The 20051-nt window shown below is 37.5% G+C and overlaps 1 pseudogene; it reads left to right on the top strand.

The window, feature by feature from the left end:
* The first annotated feature begins 4140 nt into the window (after positions 1 to 4140).
* On the top strand, positions 4141 to 4373 carry LOC109390074 (protein CEBPZOS-like; annotated as a pseudogene).
* Positions 4374 to 20051: the final 15678 nt, after the last annotated feature.

The following is a 20051-nucleotide window of genomic DNA, read 5'->3' as shown; positions in this document are numbered from 1 at the left end:
CTCCTGAAATGCTTGTTACAAAATGCGTATTCACCACACTTCTCCCAAATCTGATTTAGTAGGCCTGGGGTGAGAACTCAAAAAATCTTTATTTTTAAGCATAATTACCAGGTGATTCTGAGGAAAGCAATCCAGGAACCATACATGGAGAAAGACTACAAAACACAGTCTATCTCCTTTTCTTCGCCAACAGGTGACATGTGCTCTAGGAATTGTCTTATTGATATGTTGTAACTTAACATGGATGCATGTCAGCTTGTCAGGCTCCGCTGGCCCATACTCCTTTTACCAGATCTTTCCAATGTCTTGCCTCATCCTTATGGGGTCTGCTGCCACAGGAACCATTTATGTGGCTTTTATTATCTCTGAGTCTATGGTCACTTGCCAGTTCAATGTCTGGAGTCTGCTCCTGACATTTATTTGGGACCTGGCTCCTAAGTTTTTTGGACTTGCTATAACTTAAAAAAATTTTTAAATTAGTTTCAGGTGTATAAAACAATATAATGATTAGACATTTACACCCCTCACAAAGTGATAAACCCCACCCAAAGTCTACTACTCCCCTGATATCGTACATAGCTATTACAATACCATTGACTGTATTCCCTATGCTGTACTTTACATCCCATGACTCTGTGTGTGTGTATTTATATATTTATAGTTGTTATTCAATATTATTTCGTGTTAGTTTCAGGTGTACAGTGAGTGCAGTGGTTAGGCATTTGTATAATCTGTGAAGTGTTTCCCCCGATAAGTCCAGTACCCATCTGATATCCTACATATCTTTACAATAGTATTGATTATATTCCCTGTACTATATTTCACATCTCCATGACTATTTTATGACTCCCAATTTGTACTTTCTAATCCCTTCACTTTCTCCACATCCTCCAATCCCCTCCTGTCTAACAACCATCAGTCTTTTCTCTGTATCTCTGAGTCTATTTCTATTTTGTTTGCTCATTTACTCTGTTCTTTAGGTTTCACATATAATTGAGATCATGTGGTATTTGTCTTTCTCAGTCTGACTTATTTCACTTAGCATAATACCCTCTAGGTCCATGGATGTTGTCGCAAATGGTAAGATTTCATTCTTTTTTATGGCAGAGTAATACTCCACTGTATAAATGTACCACATTTTCTTTATACAATTGTCTGTTGATGGGCATTTCAGTTGTTTTTATACCTTGGTTGTTGTGAATAAAGTTGCAGTAAACATAGGGGTGCATTTTTTTTTAATTAGTGTTTTAGATTTCTTTGGGTAAATACACAGGAGTGGAATTGCTGGGTCATAAAGTAGTTCTATTTTTAAGTTTTTGAGGACCCTCCATACTGTTTTCCATAGTGGCTGCACCAATTTACAATCCCACCAACAGTGCACAAGTGTTCCCTTTTCTCCACATCCTCACTGACACTTGTTGATGAATTGATGATGGCCATTCTGACAGGAGTGAGGTGGTATCTTATTTGTGGTTTTTATTTGTATTTCTCTGATGATTAATGACATTGAGGATTTTTTCATATATCTATTGGCAACTTGTATGTCCTCTTTGGAGAAATGTCTATTCAGGTCCTCTGCTCATTTTTCAATTGGATTTTTTTTTTAGTGTTGAGCTGTATGATTTTTTGAATAGATTTTGGATATTAACCCCTTATCAGATGTATCATTGACAAATATTGTCTCTCATTCAGTTGGATGTCTTTTCATTTTGTTGATGGTTTCTTTTGCTGTGCAAAACTTTTAGTTAGAGGTAGTCCCATTTGTTACTAAAGGTAAAGTCTGAAAGTTTACTTCTTTTTTTTCTAGGAGTTTTATGGTTTTGTGTCTTACATTTAAGTATTTAATCCATTTGGAGTTTATTCTGGTATATGGAGTAAGAAGATGGTCCAGTTTCATTTTTTGCATGTATCTCTCCAGTTTTCCCAGCACCATTTATTGAATAGACTGTCTTTACTCCAATGTATATTCTTGCTTCCTTAGTCATAGATTATTTGATCATGTTAGTGTGGCTTTATTCCTGGGCTCTCTATTTTGTTCCATTGATCTATGTGTCTGTTTTTATGCTAATACCATGCTGTTTTGATTACTGTAGTCTTGTAGTATAGTTTGATATCAGCTAGCATAATACCCCCAGCTTTTTTCTTCTTTCTTGAGATTTCTGTGGCTATTTGGTGTCTTTTATGGTGCCATATACATTTCAGGATTATTCGTTCTAGTTCTGTGAAAGATGCCATTGGTATCTTGATAAGGATTGCAATGAATCTATATATTGCTTTGGGTAGTATAGACATTTTAACTATATTCATTCCTTCTATCCATGAGCATAGATATGGTTCCATTTATTTATGTATTCTTTAATTTCTCTCATCAATGTCTTATAATTTTATGAATATAGGTATTTTACTTCCTTGGTTAAATTTATTCCTAGGTATTTTATTTTGTTTTTTGATATAAGGGTTTTGATTTCTTAGCCATGAAGAATTACAGGCTTAAGTTTTGGTTTGTCTACATAGCATTAAAACCATAGGATTTGTCTAAAGCATTAAAACCACCTTAGTCTAATTTCTCCAAAGAAGACATACAGATGGCCAATAGACATGAAAAGATGCTCAACATCACTAATCATCAGAGAAATGCAATTAATAACCACAATGAGATATCCCTTTACATCTGTCAGAATGGCCATCTTCAATAAATCAACAAACAACAAGTTATGGTGAAAATGTGGAGGAAAAGGAACCCTTGTGCACTGTTGGTGGGATTGCAGCCATTATGGAAAACAGTATGGAGATTCCTCAAAAAATTAAAAATAGAGATACCTTATGACCTAGCAGTTCTACTCCTGGGTACTAGACTTATCGGGGGGGGGGGTTGCTTGATAAATTATATAAATGTCTAAGCATTACACTGTACATCTGGAACTGATATAAAATAATATCAAATGTCAACTATAATTTTAAAAAATAGTCATCGGCTTATAAAGTACAGCATAGGGAATATAGTCAGTAATATTGTAATAACTATGTAGTGTCAGATGGGTAGTAGACTTCTTGGGGTTATCACTTTGTGAGTTATAGAAATATCTAATCACTACATTGTTTTGTACATCTGAAACTAATTTTAAAAAGCCCCCCCCCCAGTTTAGTGGCTTCCTTGTTTAATTAATTTAACAGAAACAAGGTTGCCTATCTTCTACTTTGAAAAGACCTATAGATTTTTGTGTATCAATTGTCCTGTACTCTTTAATAATGTCAATGTTATGAAAGACAAAAAAAAAGTTGGACTGGAGGGCAATCTAGATTAAAGGAGACCAAATGGACATGGTAAATGCAATTTGTAAACCTTAATGTGTTCCCAGATTGAAAACAAAGAAGAAAATCTAAAACACATTTTTTAAACAACTAAGTAAATTAGAATGTATATTATTTAACACTGAATCAGCATTTATTTTCTTGAGTGTGATAATGCTAGGGTGGTTACATAGGAGACTATTCGTGTTTCAAAGATACAGGTTGAAATGTTTATGGGTAAAGTTTCATGATGTCTGTAGTTGACTTTTTAAATTGTTTTGCAGAAAGTGTTTGTGTGTGTATGTAGATAGATGAAATATGGATATTAATTGAACTATTCTTTCAAATTTTCTGTTAGTTTGAAATAATTCAGAATTAAAAGTTGAGGTGGAGGAAGGACTTGTAAGTTGTCCGCCCTAGTGGTTGGCATATAATAAATGGTAAAAAAATGTATACCTAGTCAAAAAATATATACCTGGTCTGGCAGTAGTTGACAATGAAATGCCAGCATAATCTGGCATTGCTTATTCTTTATAACTATTTTGAGGAAACTAATCTCTCTCAGCACTTTTTTCATCTTTCTTTCAGGGTGCTTGAGAAGCTGTTTGAAAAATAGTAAGTCCTTTCTAGGTACAGGCACACCTCGAAGATATTGTGGGTTTGGTTTCAGACCACTACAATAAAGTGACTATCTCAGAGGGAGTTACATAAAATTTTTGGCTTCACAGAGCATATAAAAGTTATGGTTACACTATACTGTAGTCTATTAATTGTACAATAGTATTATTTCCAAAAAACTGTGTGTACATTAATTCAAAACACTCTGTTGATGAGTGTACATGACTCAGGATGGCCCACACTACAGAACCACTGGCAAAGAAGATATTTAAAGGAATTTTAATAGCTGAATTGGTGGGCATTTTTGGATCATATGTTTTGTTTAATAAGATGAACATAAGTCAACATTTCAGGCAAACAATGAGCAAGAAATTTCTCTTTATTTTGACAAATCCATTGAATATTCTGAAATGTATGGAATCAGAGAGCAAGATCAAGATATATACTTGAACAGCAAAAATTAGGAATTTGGCCACTGAGCAAGGTTTATCCTATTTCATAGTACCAGGGAAGATTAAAATTCCAAAGCTGACATGGATGGATTTTGGGACATGTAAGTCAAATTATAAATTCTAATTAAGCCAGGGGTTTTGTTCTTTGGACTGTGAAGAAATTGATGGAAGTTAAGTTTATTGTTAAAATAAAGTTTTGTTTATACTACTTTAAAAAACCCACTTTATTGGTGAAAAGTGCTAACCATCATCTGAGCTTCTAGCAAGTCATAATCTTTTTGCTGGTCAAGGGTCTTATGTTCAATTTGTAAAAAATGCAATATCTGTGAAGAGCAGTGAAATGAAGCTCAATAAAACAAGGCATACCTGTATAAGGCATAGGTAGTGGAGATTCCACATGCTGAGCTCATAGACATCAACTTCTATCTAATAAGTGCAGTTGTATGCCTGGGCTCCAAGGTTGAGCAGCTGTGTCTCCTGGGTGAGCAGGATAAATGATAAAACGTCAGTGGTCCAAAGTTCTGAAGGTTAGGGAAGGCAGTAGAGCTGATGCTAACAAAGCAGTGACATCAACCCCCACTTTCAACTGGAAAAGGTGTAACAGTCTTGATCTCCTTTGATATATGGTAGGTCCACCATTAAGGCTGGGCTCCAAGGGCAACTAAGTTCAATTATTCTGAATCTTCACCAATCAATCACCCTGTGACTGCTTGAATACCACCAAGATTAGAGAAAGTTTCTGTCAAAGAATCCATTCAGGAAACTCTGAATTTTAGAAAGTTATACCTTATACTGAATAGGAATCTGTTTTCATTGGTCTGCTTCCTCTGATCCAAGATACCCCCGCATAAGTCTGAAAACAGCAGCCCCACTTTCCTGTGGTTTCTCTGAATCAAGGTAAACCAGTTCTACTCCTCAGATCTATTTTCTTAGGACCTGGGTTCCAACCTTTTCCCAACTTGCTCACTCTCTTATAGGCACTCCTAGTTTGTCTCTAACATATTAAAATATAGGGTCCTGAAATGAACCCACATCTTTTGGCAAGCTTTGCCACCTCTCTCCAGTTCAAAATCTGGCTATTTCTAAGAATTTAAATGCACAGGGCTAGGCCCCATTCTCTGATGTTTCCAATACCCATAGCGGATGAAACCATATATCAATTGGCTTTCTTGGAATCTGACAAGATGTGTGGAACCCAGTACTTAACTGGAGGAGGAGAAGTGACTGAATCCAGATAGGGGCTACAAGCAGCTTTGAAAAATTATGTGCCATCTGCCTGCCTCCTTCTTACAAGTCCATCCTCTGTAAACAGGAAGTGATGTTGGCATCACACATGTGTCCTTCCTAGCACACACAAAGTGCTGCGGAACTACCCACTAGCCCAGCAGCACTTCCTGGATAGATCTACAAGACCAAGGCTTTTAGACACGCTGGGCGGCAATCTCCAACCAGTCTGTTGGGTGGACAGGAAGGGTCAGAACTGCATGCAAATGACCAACCTCTGAGTGCATTGCAGCAGGGGCTGCCTTGCCCATAGTGTGTGAATTCCTGCCTCTTCCTCCACACTGAGTCCTCTTTGCTAAACATCTCCTTCCTTTTTGCACCTCTTGTAACACTGTTCATGCTAAAAAACAAAAAGGAGGGGAGGGAGGAGAGGCAGGAAAGTGACTCCACTTTCCCAATCTGGCAAGTAGTCCTCTGGTTAATAAGCGAAGAGTGTACAGAAAGCAACTTCATGTAGGAAGAGAAAATTAATTATGTATTAGCCCCTATGCTTTTTCTTCCTGAGTTGTCACACCAATTAGCTCAATTAATTTATGGAGCTTGTGAAAGAAGAGTGGTATAAGGAAGACTTGTTTCAAATAGTTTATAGCCAAGGATAGAGGGACTAGAGTACCAGATATGCTAATTGATTATAATACAGTATAATTAATGTTATTAAAGACAGACTAAATTTAGGAGGAAGCAGAGCTTTAACTTTGAAAAATTGGAGAAGATTTCACATTTAGAATGATATTTGCAGTGGGTTTTTAAACTGAGTTTGCTGGGCATAGAAGCAGGGATAGAACATGATGGTATACTGAAGGAACATCATGCACAAAGGCACAGATAAATGAAAGGACAGCAAATGGAGAGCAATTTGTAATTGCCAGGACATAGGGTATGTGTCAGAAGGAGGATGGAAGAACGTGGAAGGAGCGAATATGGATAGAAAGTTTGAGATCCAATTTTGATGCTACACCAAGAAGTTGGCCTAATCTTGTTGATGATGATTGCAAATCATTACTTTTTTATCAGAAAAGTGACACAAACAGAATTAATTATCAGAGAGAAACAAACAGAGGATGAATGGAAAGTTGCAGTTGAAGCCTTGAAAGGGAATTTTATTAAATAAAAAAAATTAAATGCAGGCATAACTCGGGGATGTTGTAAGTTCAGTTGCAGACTACTGCAATAAAGTGAACATCGCAATACAGTGAGTCATGTGAATTGTTTGCTTTCCCAATGCATTTAAAAGTAATGTTTATATTATACTGTAGTCTATTAAGTATGCAATAGCATTATGCCTAAAAAACAATATGCATACCTTAATTAAAATACTTTATTGTGAAAAATGCTAACATCATTTGAGTCTTCAGTGAGTCATAATATTTTTGCTGGTGGAGGGTCTTGCCTTGATACTGATGGCAGCTGACAGATCAAGGTGATGGTTGCTGAGGGTTGAGGTGGTTGTGGCAATTTCTAAAAGAAAACAAAAATAAAGTTTGCCACATTGATTGATATTTCTTTCATGAATGATTTCTCTGTAACATGTGATACTGTTTGAATTTATACTTTTAAAATTAGTTGATCCTCTCAAACCCTGCCAATGCTTTATGAACAGTTTATGTATTGTTTTAAATCCTTTGGTGTCATTTCAATACCCTGCACAGCAGCTTTACCAGGAGTGGATTCCATCTCAAGAAACTACTTTATTTTGTACATCCATGAGAAGTTTACTCCTCAGTAGTTAAAGTTTTATCATGAGATTATAGCAATCAGTCACATCTTTAGGCTACATTTCTAATTCTTGCTCTTTTGCTATTTACACATCTGCAGTTATTTTCTCCACTGAAGTCTTGAACACTTCAAAGTCATCCATGATGGTTGAAATCAACTTCTTGCAAACTTCTGTTAATGTTAATGTTTTTGCCTCTTCCCATGAATCATGAATATTCTCAATGGCATCTGTAATAGTGAATCCTTTCCAGCTTGTTTTTCAATTTACTGTGCTCAGATCCATCAGAGGAATCACTATGACAGCTATAGCCTTATGAAATATATTTCTTAAACAAAAAGACTTGAAAGTTAAAAGTACTCCTTGATCCATGGGCTCAGAATAGATGTTGTGTTAGCAGGCATGAAAACAACATTAATTTCATGCATCACCATTAGAGTTCTTTGGTGACCAGGTACATTTTTGAATGAGCAGTAATATTTTGAAAATAATATTTTTCCCCCCTGAGGAGTAGGTCTCAACAGTAGGCTTAAAATGTTCAGTAAACCATGTTGTAAACAGATGTGCTGTCACCCAGTTGTTGTTCCATTGATAGAGCACAGGCAGAGTAGGTTTAGCATAATTCTTAAGGTCCTACGATTTTGGGAATGGTACATGTGCATTGGCTTCGACTTAAAGTCACCAGTGGCATTAGCCCCTAACTAGAGTCAGCCTGTCCTTTTAAACTTTAAAGCCAAACATTGCCTTCTCTCCCTAGATGACATATTTTTACAATATAAGGCTATATTGCCTACATTAAAAATCTTTTTTCTTTAATTTAACCACCTTCATTAATTATCTTGGCTAGATATTCTGGATAACATGCTGCAGATTCTACATTAGCACTTGTTGCTTCATTTTGCATTTTTTATGTTATGAAGGTGGCTTCTTTTCTTAAACTTCATGAGCCAACCTCTGCTAGCTTCAAACTTTTCTTCTGCAGCTTCCTCACCTCTTTCAGCCTTCATAGAAATCAAGAGAGTTAGGGCCTTGCTCTGGATTAGTCTTTGGCTTAAGGGAATATTGTGGCTGTTTTGATCTATCCAGATCACTAAAACTTTCTCCAAATCAGCAATATGTTTTGTTTTGCTTTCTTTTCACTTGTGTTCACTGGAATAGCACTATTAATTTCATTCAAGAACTTTTCATTTGCATTTACAACTTGACTAACTGGTGCAAGAGGCCTAGTTTTTGGCCTACCTGAGCTGTTGACATACCTTCCTCACTAAGCTTAATCATTTCTAACTTTTGATTTAAAGTGAGAGATATACGACCCTTCCTTTCAATTGAACACTCAAGAGGCCATTGTATGGTTATTAATTGGCATAATTTTAATATTGCTGTTTCCCAGGGATTGGGGGGACCTGAGGAGAAGAAAAGAGATGGATGAATGGCTGGTCAGTGGAGGAGTCCAAACACATACAATCTTTACCAATTAAGTTCACGATTTTATATAGGTGCGGTTCATGGCATTCCAAAACAATTATAATAGTAACATCAAAGATTTCTGATCACCATAACAAATATAATAATAATAATAATAAGTTTGAAATATTACGAGTTTACCAAAATGTTATTCAGAGATATGAAATGAGCAGATGATGGTGGAAAACTGGTGCCGACAGACTTGCTCAATGCAGGGTTGCCATAAAACTTTAATTTGTAAAACACTCAGTATCTGCAAAGTGCAATAAAATGAGGTATGCCTGTAAAGGAAACCAAAAAGGAAATAAATATGTAAATTACAAAGATATAAAAGCAGATAAGAAGAGTAGAGAATATTTGTCTAAAGAACCAAATCCTAGGGCCGGTCAAGTGGCACGTTGGTTAAGAGTTGACTTGGGATGCCAGCTCTGAGCAGCAGGGCCCCGGTTGGGATCCCACATCAACTAGACTGAAGAACAAAAGGACAGCAACTTGTCTGTTCCCCTTCCCCGATTCCCCAACGCTGTTCCCCTTCCCCAGTTCCCCAATAAAACCTTTAAATAAAATAAAATAAATAAAAATAAAATAAAGAACCAAATCCTAGTCAGAGGGTAACTCACTTGGTCCAACCTCTGGCTGTGGAGACCCTGATCAAGTGGTGTAAATGACTTAAACACCTTTTGATTCAGAGAAAACGAAGCATATGTGACTGGGGACATGTTAGGCAATTTTACATACATTAAATAAGTTTCATCTGGTTTTCAGATTTCATATTTGATTGTTCCTCTATGCCAGGTTACCACTCATCCTCCTTCTGCACTCTTTGCCCCAACCTGAATATGGGAACAAAAGCACTAGACCAAGAATCAGGAGGCCTTTGATCTAGTCCTAGTTATTACTTTTATTTACTGTGTGACTTTTGGCAATTCCTTTCCATTCTCTGGACCCCAATTTTCCCATTAGTACAAAGAAGAGTTTGAATAATCTCTAATAATCCTTCCTACTCTGTCATGCAATTTACTGAATAAGTAATACTGACACTGAGTGCTACATAGCTTCTGAGCAGAGAGAATCCTATGGGCTAAGATGGTCAAGGAGGACTTCTTAGAGGAGGTGAAATGTAAGGAGAACCTGGTAAAACCAGGTATGTCTTTCATATTTTTCCCCTTCACTATTGTACTGAGAAAAGCTGAAATGCAGGAACAATTATACTTAAATATATACATATAGTAGAAAAAATACAGGTTTTGAAGTTGACTGGGCCTGGAGAGCAATCCTAGTTCTGGCACTGTTGTATGACCTTTCAGATTCCTTGTCTGTAAAAGCAAGATAGTAATAATACCCCCTTCAGAAAATTAATTGGATAGTAAATTTATAAAGGATAATACTTAGCATAATGCCTAGAACAGATGTCTTATATGTGACTTTTCTCTCCCTTATCCCTTTCCTGCTCCTCTGCTGTATGGTTTAGACTGACCCAGTCCTGGACATTCAGTGAGCATGCCATCAATACTGGCTTATTTATAATTCGTTTTGAAGGCTGAGGCTGCAGTCATGTCTATGGAAGAACCCAAACTGTATTGAAATGGTAAGTAGGTGTGTGTAGTTCAGAGTGTAAATGTTCTCCCAGGACCATTTCATTATTTCATCACATTAATAATTTCATCATATAAACAAGGCCCCTGCTGCTGCTCATGGCTTAGCAGATTGGGAGTTCTTGTTGGCAGGGGGAGGGAGATTACCATAACAATAACTAGTTGGAATTAATTGAATCTGGAACTTAAAATCATGCCACTTTGTGATATTTTCTAAATAATAGTAACAATTTCACATAATCAGCACCACATTGAGAAGGAGGTCTTAGTTCGTGGCCATGTTTGGCTCCCTTAGCTGCTGCATTCACAAGAAGGTTGTGCTGAAAAGACAAATAACAACAGACAATAGTTCAACTCTTTGAATATAAATAGCTGGCAGGCTGGGGAACTAAATAGTTGGCATTGTGGGGTGCAGTGAATGGGTGCAGTGGATGGTGGGAGGGAATCCCATGTAACAGAAATGCCCATAGTCACCCACATATATGTGTAATCCCCTTATCTACCTCAGCAGAAAAACATGTATGCATGTACATATGTACTGCTCCATGTCCAAAAGAGCAAATGTGCACACAGATGTGGATGACAAGAGCAAGGGTTTTTCACTGCATGAAAGAGGAAAACTGATAGACCTAAACATCCCCATCATACCACTGATCTGTACCAATGTGTCACTTCTTAGATCACATAAATGTCTAACCACTATTGCTGTACACCTGAAATTAACATTAAATAATATTGAATGTCTAAATAAAGTGTAAAAAAAGTAAATAAAATCATCTTGCATACCACAGTTCAGTGGTACTTGTACAGTTTGGGGAATACTTGTGTGGTTACATATTGCAGCTGGGGATTGTGTTCTTGTTCTGGCCCTATCACCAATTCTTTATGTGTCCCTGGCCAAGATCCTTTCCCTCTCTGGGTTCCAGTTTCTCTATATATACAATGACAAGAGTTGGAGTACCATTTAGGGGCCCTTTCAGGTCTGCCCTGTGTTCTGGGTCCGAGATAGCAATGAACATGGAAATCTGGAAGAAAAAAGGACGGAAACAGGAAAGACATGCTAAAGTAAGGTATCTCCAGACCCATAAGTGCCTCTCTTTACCCAGAATGTTTGGGACAAAGGCGAGAATGTTGAACAGCATTTGGTGTTATGAAAGGACACCCAGCTTGGAACCAGAACCTGATTTTTAGTATCTTCTTTGCAATACAATAATGAGAGCTTGTGTACATCTTGTCACCACTCTGATCCCCAGCTTCCTGCCTATAAAATGAGGACAACTGATTTCCAAGGTCCCTTATAAATGGACTTCATGTGATTTTAGAAATGCCATATCTACCATGTAAGGGAGACCCTGTGTATGAATTTGCTCACATTTTATTCACTTTTAGAGACCATAGAGAGCTTTCATCACCTTGGCTGGAATAATCCAGCCTCTGGTGCTTGTGTCAAACTGTGGTGAGAATTTGTTTCGGGTTTGTTTATAAAGCAAAAGTGTATCTTCAGTTTCAGGACCTTGAATTGCACTTGGTGGCTCCAATCCTGTTCTTCCAAATGTTCCATTTCTACTCCAACCCGATGTCTGAACATCCAGGCCTGGGAGATCCTGGTGCCTAGCTGCTCTCCCTCTGCCCAGCTTAGACTCAATACCCTCTGCTCCCATAACTCATGAAAGATAGCCTTTCAACTTCCACAAAGAAAACCACTGTCTGGAAATTATTATATATGTTCTCTTTTCTTTTCCCCTTTGGTGGTAGTAGGGAAGAAGGGGAAGAGCCAAGCAGAGGGAGTGAGAAATTATTTTCTCTGGGTAGTTACCAATTATTTAGAGGTCTTAGAGAAGCTCAATGGTTATTATGCTTGTTGCTAGGGCAAAAGTTCCAGGCTATGTGAAGACTTTTGCAAAAGTATACATGTTTGAGATTAAGACTAAATGACAAATGATGTCAATTGGGAGCCTGTTTGTTTTCTAAAGTGAAGGGTAATCACTGGTTAGCTGATGCAAGACATGATACCTTGGTTACAGGGAATGTATTCAGTTCTACTCAACAAATATCTTATGAATTCTGGCACCAGATCTGGCTCCAGATCTGTGATCTTGAGCCAGTCATTTCTCTTAGAGTCTCAATCTTCCCATGTTTACAATGATATCCGAATTTCCCTTAGTGTTCCATCTGAAACAAACATACTGGAGATATATGTCAGATATTTACTGCTGGGGGTCTCAACCACAATGAGGGCTGTTGAAATTTTGAAATATGAGATGCAGAGGAGTTAAAAGAGCACTGAACTTTGAGTTCCTAGGCTTAACTTTTACACTAACAAACTGGATGACTCTGACCGAATCACTTCATTTCTTAGAGTTTCCTTTTCCTCCTTTGTAGACCAAGGGCTAGCTAATCCCTAAGGTCCCTTCCAACTATGGAATCCTATAAATGCATAAATTTCCAATAACAAACACTGTATTTCAGGTGCTGCGGGGCATAATTGGATTATGCACGATACTTGCTCTCAAGCAATTTCATATCTAGTAGGGGAAATGAATGTTTAGTGTAACTGTTCTTTTCACCTCATCTGGAATCCTTGGCCTAATTCACAAATCTTCAATCCTCTCTCCAATTAAAAAATTCCTTCAAATGACCAGTTTTATATTGGATTGAGTGATTCACCAAACACATGTTGACATGCTAAGTATTTGAAGAACATTTATCTAAAGAAACCCTCTCTGTCTTCATACCCTAATTCTTTTTATCTGGCATTTCAGTCCGGCTATAATTTAGCTTTCTCAATCATTTTGTGTATCTGTGCACCTCTATTATCACACAACACATACGCAACTTACATGGTATAATATATCTGTCATTCTCCATGTGGCCACTTAGTTCCTGGAGGGGCCATGACAAAACCTTGGCCATTTCGGAGTTGTTTACTCGGTACCTGTCACATACCGTGTTCCCCTGAAAATAAGACCGGGTCTTATATTAATTTTTGCTGCAACAATCTATATTTGTTCATGTACAAAAATCTATATGTTTGACTGACAATCTTAACTGGGGCTTATGTTTGGAGTAGGGCTTATATTATGAGCATCCTGAAAAATCATGCTAGGGCTTATTTTCCAGTTAGGTCTTATTTTCTGGGAAACACAGTAATAAATGCTCGATTAATGCATGGTAAGCAAAAGAATAAATGAATAAGAATGAATGAAACAAATCTAATATACCGGTAAGTGAGAAGTATATATAAATCACAGAATAGTCTCTAGCTTCCGGTACTTGTTGCTAGTGGAATTAAGGAAGGTTCTATGAGAAAAAGTGTTATGTAACAGTGTTATTAAAGATTATTAGAGTTTCATCATGTGGACGATTTCAATGGAGGGAGCCAAGTCAAGCCAACAGAACTATGAGGGGAGGGTGTATGTTCAGAGACTACGGAACAGTCCAGCTTGGCCATTCCATGGAGGCTGATGAAAAGGTGAGGAGGGAGACAGGAAAAGTTATTTGGGAGCAGATTATAATAAACCTAGAGTGCCAGGCTAAGGCTTTTTAAACTTTTTTCTGTAGGCAATAAAGAGCTACTGGTGGTTTCTAGCAGATAAGTGCTATAAAAGAAGGTGTGCTTGATGGAAGGATTATGGGAGTGGGGCTGAGGAGGGACCGATTATTGGGGAGGTGATGTGAGACAGCCTCAGAGACAGAAAGACAAACCCTGGACCCTGCTGTGAGATTGCAGAATAGTGGCATTCTAGCATGCTTGTGAGAACTCAAACACATCATAATTTAGTGATAAGCACCAACAACCTCATAAAGGGTGGCTTTATTTCCAACAAATAAATAATGAATCACTCTTTCCAGCTGTTAACACTAGGCAGTTGTGACCCATATATGTAGTGTCAATCACCTGGGATATGACGTACCAAACTTAATAGGGGACTTAAGTGCTGACTGAGCCTCCAGCTGTACTGGCTCCTATATTAATTGGCCCATCCAGCTGTGGGCTGTTTCCTATGCTACTGGGGAAAATTTCCCTGCTGTAACGCTTCCCTCTAGTGGTCATTGTTCTTCCTACAACCAGGGATACACTTAACCAAGACTTGAAACTGATCACCTTCCTCACAAATTTCAGTTTTCTTTTATGTCTCTCCTTGTTTTCTCTTTCACCTCTACCTCCTATTTTCTCTCCCTTCCTTTTTCCATGGTAGAGTAAGTGAGTGAAGCAGACAAAATTAGAGACAATTGGCTCCATATTACAGATAAGGAAACTGAGGCTTAGAAAAGTGAAGTAATTTGTTCTACATCACTCAGTTACAAAGTGGTGGTATTGGAATTGAAATCTTACCATTTGACTTGGATTTCTGGGTTCTTTACAGGCAGCTTTCCTTCCTCCCTCCCGCCCTTTCCAACCTCTCTCTTTTCCCCTTCTTTCCTTCTACAAGTGCCAAGTGACTATTCTGTGCCAAAAGCAGTGCTAAGACCTTGAGATGAATAGATCCTGTCTTAGAGGGTGCTCCCAGTCTCTCTCTCGGTACAGACAAACATGATAATTATAACATAATGTGATTAAAGCACTGATAGAGTCAGGTTGATTGTGCTGGATCACCAAGGATATAGGGTAATTTACCTGTCAAGAAAAGGGCAGAAGGGGAGGTGGTTTCAAGCTAAGGGACCAGGAAGTATTAAGACACAGATTTAGGGCAAGGATATGGAGGTTTCAGAGAAATGGTAAGGGGCCAGAGGACAGAGTGCAGCCTGAATCCAGATTGTGACAGCCTTTGTGTACCAAGCAAAGTACTTTGGACTTTAACCTATCTCTTTATTTATATAATTTCTGAAGTTTATAAGCAAATACATGTTCTAGGCTATCACCACCCCCCTCAACCCCCACAGTAACTAAGCTGTTTAGTTAATTTGTCAGGCAGGGAAAAAATATCAAAATACATTATTTTTAAGTTTGCCCAGAGGCACAATGTGAACCCAGGTTGAATGGGGCCCAAACTCTGGTCTCCTGCCTTCCGAGTCTCCTGATGTTGATCAAATTGGAGGGGAGGAGGCAGATGTGGAGAAAGTAACTTAAAAATAATGAAACATATTCCAGACATCTGGACCAGCCTCAGGTAAATCAATATGCAGACTATGTCCTGTTTGCTCTGGCTTTTACTTTACCTTCAGGCCTAGAGTTCGGGTGGGAAAAAATGTTTGTTCACCTAAGCATATTTATCCACTGACCTCCAGAATATTTCCAGGGATGGTTGCAGTTCCATTGAAAACATGCAGGCCACAACGCATTGGCCTCAAACCACACAATAATTATCATGTTTATTCTAAATAATACTTTCTTTGTCCCCATGTTTTATCTGGGTGAATGTATTAATAATTATCAGTCTCCCAACTACACTTCCTCACATGTATGGGGCTTCCCATGAACAAAGTCTTCTCACAACTATTGGGATCTTCAACAACCCAAGGAGGGAAGTTAAGAGGTGAACTCAGCTCCTTTTTTTGCAGAAGAGGAAACAAAGGTTCAGAGATGGACCACCCTCCCCACCACCACCCCAGCAATTAAAAAAAGACAGAGCAGGGTTCCAAGTTCAGTAGTGTTGCTACCCATCCAGTTCCTGTGAAGAAATGTAATCAAAGGAACACTAAAACCTCAAGCTCATTGAAGACTCATTAACAACACTTTCATTAAAAATGCCTCACAGGTGATTTTCATTTCTGGGACATTTTCTCCAGACTCAGGGTCCTAAACCCAGAGGAGCCACACTGAGCCATTGCTTAGACCAGTGTGACATTTATATTCTGAGCCAAAATGTCAACAAAGGTCATTCCTATTCAGCAAAATAGGGCTCTTCAGGGGAAGAGAGGCCCTTCAGAAGCACAGGGTCAGTTGAGCAGCATTTATGCCTAGGGCTCCAGGAACTGGAATTGTACCAAATAATTGATTTATTTCCCCCCACCAGATAAAACAGCCCTTGCAAGTCAGAGTTGTTCAGTGACATTAAGGCATTCTTCTGCTTTTATCTGCTTCTCTTTGATAACTGACTTTCTCTTTGTACCTCCTGACCTCAGTGGATGGGCCGCAAGGATCTGCCACTGTTCTGTAAATGCTCTTTCTCTGTGTGTCTTGCATTTCTATCATTCTATGTGTAAATCTGTCTCTAGCAGATTTCTTCTGTGCTGAGACTCACACATGTCCTTATGTGGTACCTAACTTGCTTATTCTCTCTCTCTCTCTCTCTCTCTCTCTCTCTCTCTATATATATATATATATATATATATATATGTATATGTGTATATATGTGTATGTGTATGTATATGTGTATGTGTATGTGTATATATGTGTATAAACACACGCACACACGAAGTCTGACAATTAAGTTCGCAAACTTGTTGCAACGATGTTGCTAACCCTTTTTGATATTAGAGAAATTATTTATTGTGAATCTGTACCAACTGGGCAAGTTTACTGTTAGGAAGTGCTAAAAAGGCTACGGGAAAAAGTTAGACGACCTGGACTTTTTGCCAACAATTCTTGGCTCTTGCATCACGACAACACACCAGCTCACACGGCACTGTCTGTGAGGGAGTTTTTAGCCAGTAAACAAATAACTGTATTGGAACACCCTCCCTACTCACCTGATCTGGCCCCCAGTGACTTCTTTCTTTACCTGAAGATAAAGGAAATATTGAAAGGGAGACATTTTGATGACACTCAGGACATCAAGGGTAATATGATAGCTGTGATGGCCATTCCAGAAAAAGAGTTCCAAAATTGTTTTGAAGGGTGGACTAGGCACTGGCGTTGGTGCATAGCTTCCCAAGGGGAGTACTTCGAAGGTGACTATAGTGATATTCAGCAATGAGGTATGTAGCACTTTTTCTAGGATGAGTTCTTGAACTTCATTGTCCAACCAAGATGTTAAGTACACTATAGGGAATATAGTTAATAGTATTGTAACAGCTATATATGATGTCAGGGGGTTATTAATTTGTGAGGGGTGTAAATGTCTACTTATTATGTTGTTTTGTACACCTGAAAGTAATATAATAAAAAAGAGAATGTTATCAGCAATTGAAGTAAGGTATTGAGTGTCTACTACACACCAATCACTATGTAATATCACACACCTTTTTCATAAAACTCTCACAGTAGCCCTGAGAATGACTTCCCACTTACAGAATGAGCTAATCTTTATGACTTGCATACAAAAGCATTGTTATGAGTCAGGCCACTTCTCATGGAGGAGCGTCTCACCAAGATCAATCTTTGATGAGAGGTCTCCAAAGTGGGGTAGAATTGGATTCTCTGTGTAGAAGTGAGAGAGTTTTGAGCCCATCTCTTCCTAAAGGGCTGCAGAATAAGCCGATTCCTTATTATAAGTTAGAACAATGGCAGATCAAAGGCCTTAGGGAAATCCCTTTAATGGGAAACTAGCAAAAGGGCTTGAGTTTTCAAAATAAGTTTTGTTTTGTTTTGTTTTTATAGCCACCTAGCTAGCTATAAGTATATACACACACACACACGTTGATGAATAAGGATCCTTAAATAAGTTCCTTACCTTTGACTCAATATTTCCACTTCTAGAAAGTTATCCTAAGGAAATAATCGGAGATTCTGACAAAGATGAATGTACAAGGATATTTATTGCTGCAGAGGTTACATTTTTGCCAATTTAGCAGGCTGGAGACTGAAAATAAAAATTGAGTTATGAAAAATAAAGTTAGTTTTTCTGTACATACACGTTTGTGGATTTACTGAGATTTATGCCTGATATAGATATATAGATATAGCCAGATGGACATAGGGACAAATAGATATATAGACAGATATCTATAGATATAGATATTAATAATGGACCATATTAAATGGTCCAGGAAATGGCTAAATAAATATGGCATAACTATATGAGATACCATGAAGTCATTAAAAGTTATGATTTCAAGGAATATTTAGCAACATGTTGGAACATGCCAATTTTATGGTGTTAAATGAATAAAGAAGGGCGTAACACAGTATCAAGAGTATGATCCCAATTAAGAAAAACAAATAGAATACACACACACACACTCAGAAAGAGACTGGAAAGAAATGCACCAAAAATGTTAACTGTGCTTGCCTCTTAGTTGTAGGATTATGGATTTTTTTCCTTTACATACATTTTGTTCTAGGCACTGTTAAAGTTTCTATTCTGAGCATGTTTTACTTCTACAATACAAAGGGTAAAATGTATTTTACAAAAAGGAAGATTTATGTGTGTATGTTTGCATGGAAATGGGGGTAGAAGAACACAAATGGGAGATAAAATAAAATAGAAACAAGGAAACTAAAAGGAATGCAGCCAAGGTTAGAATAGATGATTGAAAGGTATAAGTAGTTATTTAGAAGAATTGGGGCTCTTTTTTTTTTTTTTTTGCTTTTCAGAAGAAATTTAGAACCCAAAATGGGTATACTGGAAGTGAATTTTCTATGTTTGTATGTTCTGCAATGATGGGGGCTGGAGGAGATGGGGTGGTTTTCTGGGCAAGATGGTAGCAGTGGGAAATACAGTGACAAGTACAGCAAAGGAGCCTCAAGTTCAAGTTCAATCTTAGGGCAGGAATTTAGTTTTAGTTCTTCTACTCCCACCCCCACTCACATGTCCTCAACAGGGACTGACACAGAATAAAGTGCTCAGTGTTTTCAGTGTTTGTTGACCGGAGTTTTGAATGGCAAAAAGACAGAGGCCCTTCTACTTAAAGGTTTTCATCTAGGCTTTTCCTCTGCTTCACTGAATTTTTTTAAATGGAGGCTATTTAAGCTCAGTGACTATTATACTTTATTTTTTGCTTGTTTGTGATTATACAAATATTATTATATTTATTATAGAAAAATGGAAAAATACAGGTAAGCAAACATAAAACAATAAAACTACCTAAAATTTCACCAACATCACCTAAAAATAACCCTGTAAACATATTGGTGTACAACCTTCCAAACATTTTTCTGTGTGTATATTTATATTTGTAATGTGATTATGTTGTTTTGTAACCTATTTCTTTTCTCTTAGCAATTTAATACAAACATCTTTCCAGGTCATTAAATGCTCTTATTTTGGGATCTTTAGAAATTTATTTTAGGTACTGAAATAATATTTTAGTATAACCCCCTTGTAAAAATTGAAATATATAAAATGTACAGATAAGATTCATATCTTCTTTAACTACCAGTCCCACCTCTACCCAAATCCTACTTCCCTCCCCAGCTCCTTAGAAGCAACCACTATTATTATCTGGTGTGTATTATTACAGGTGAAGGTAGTTCTCTGAAGATTTTCATATACGAGTATATACACTCATAGAATATATTTTGGATGTTATGCATGATGTTTATTTTCTATACAAATGGTATCATACTGCAGATATTTGTCTGTAATTTGCTTTTCTCACTCAAAAACATGACTTGTTTGTCTAGACATATTTCATTGTATTTAATTAATGCATGGTATTATGTAATACTGATGCACCATTGTTTATTCAATTATGTCATTATTGATGTTGGTTTAAGTTGTTTCCAAATTTCACTATTACAAATATTACTAAAAAATATGTTTGGCATGCCTTTTTGTGCGTATGTTTCTTTAGGATGGATACCAGGAG

This window comes from Hipposideros armiger, unplaced genomic scaffold (genome assembly GCF_001890085.2).
Source record: "Hipposideros armiger isolate ML-2016 unplaced genomic scaffold, ASM189008v1 scaffold_254, whole genome shotgun sequence".
NCBI classification, from domain to species: Eukaryota; Metazoa; Chordata; class Mammalia; order Chiroptera; family Hipposideridae; genus Hipposideros; species Hipposideros armiger.
The sequence above is the reverse complement of the archived record's forward strand: the minus strand, read 5'-3'. Positions and strand labels throughout refer to the sequence as shown.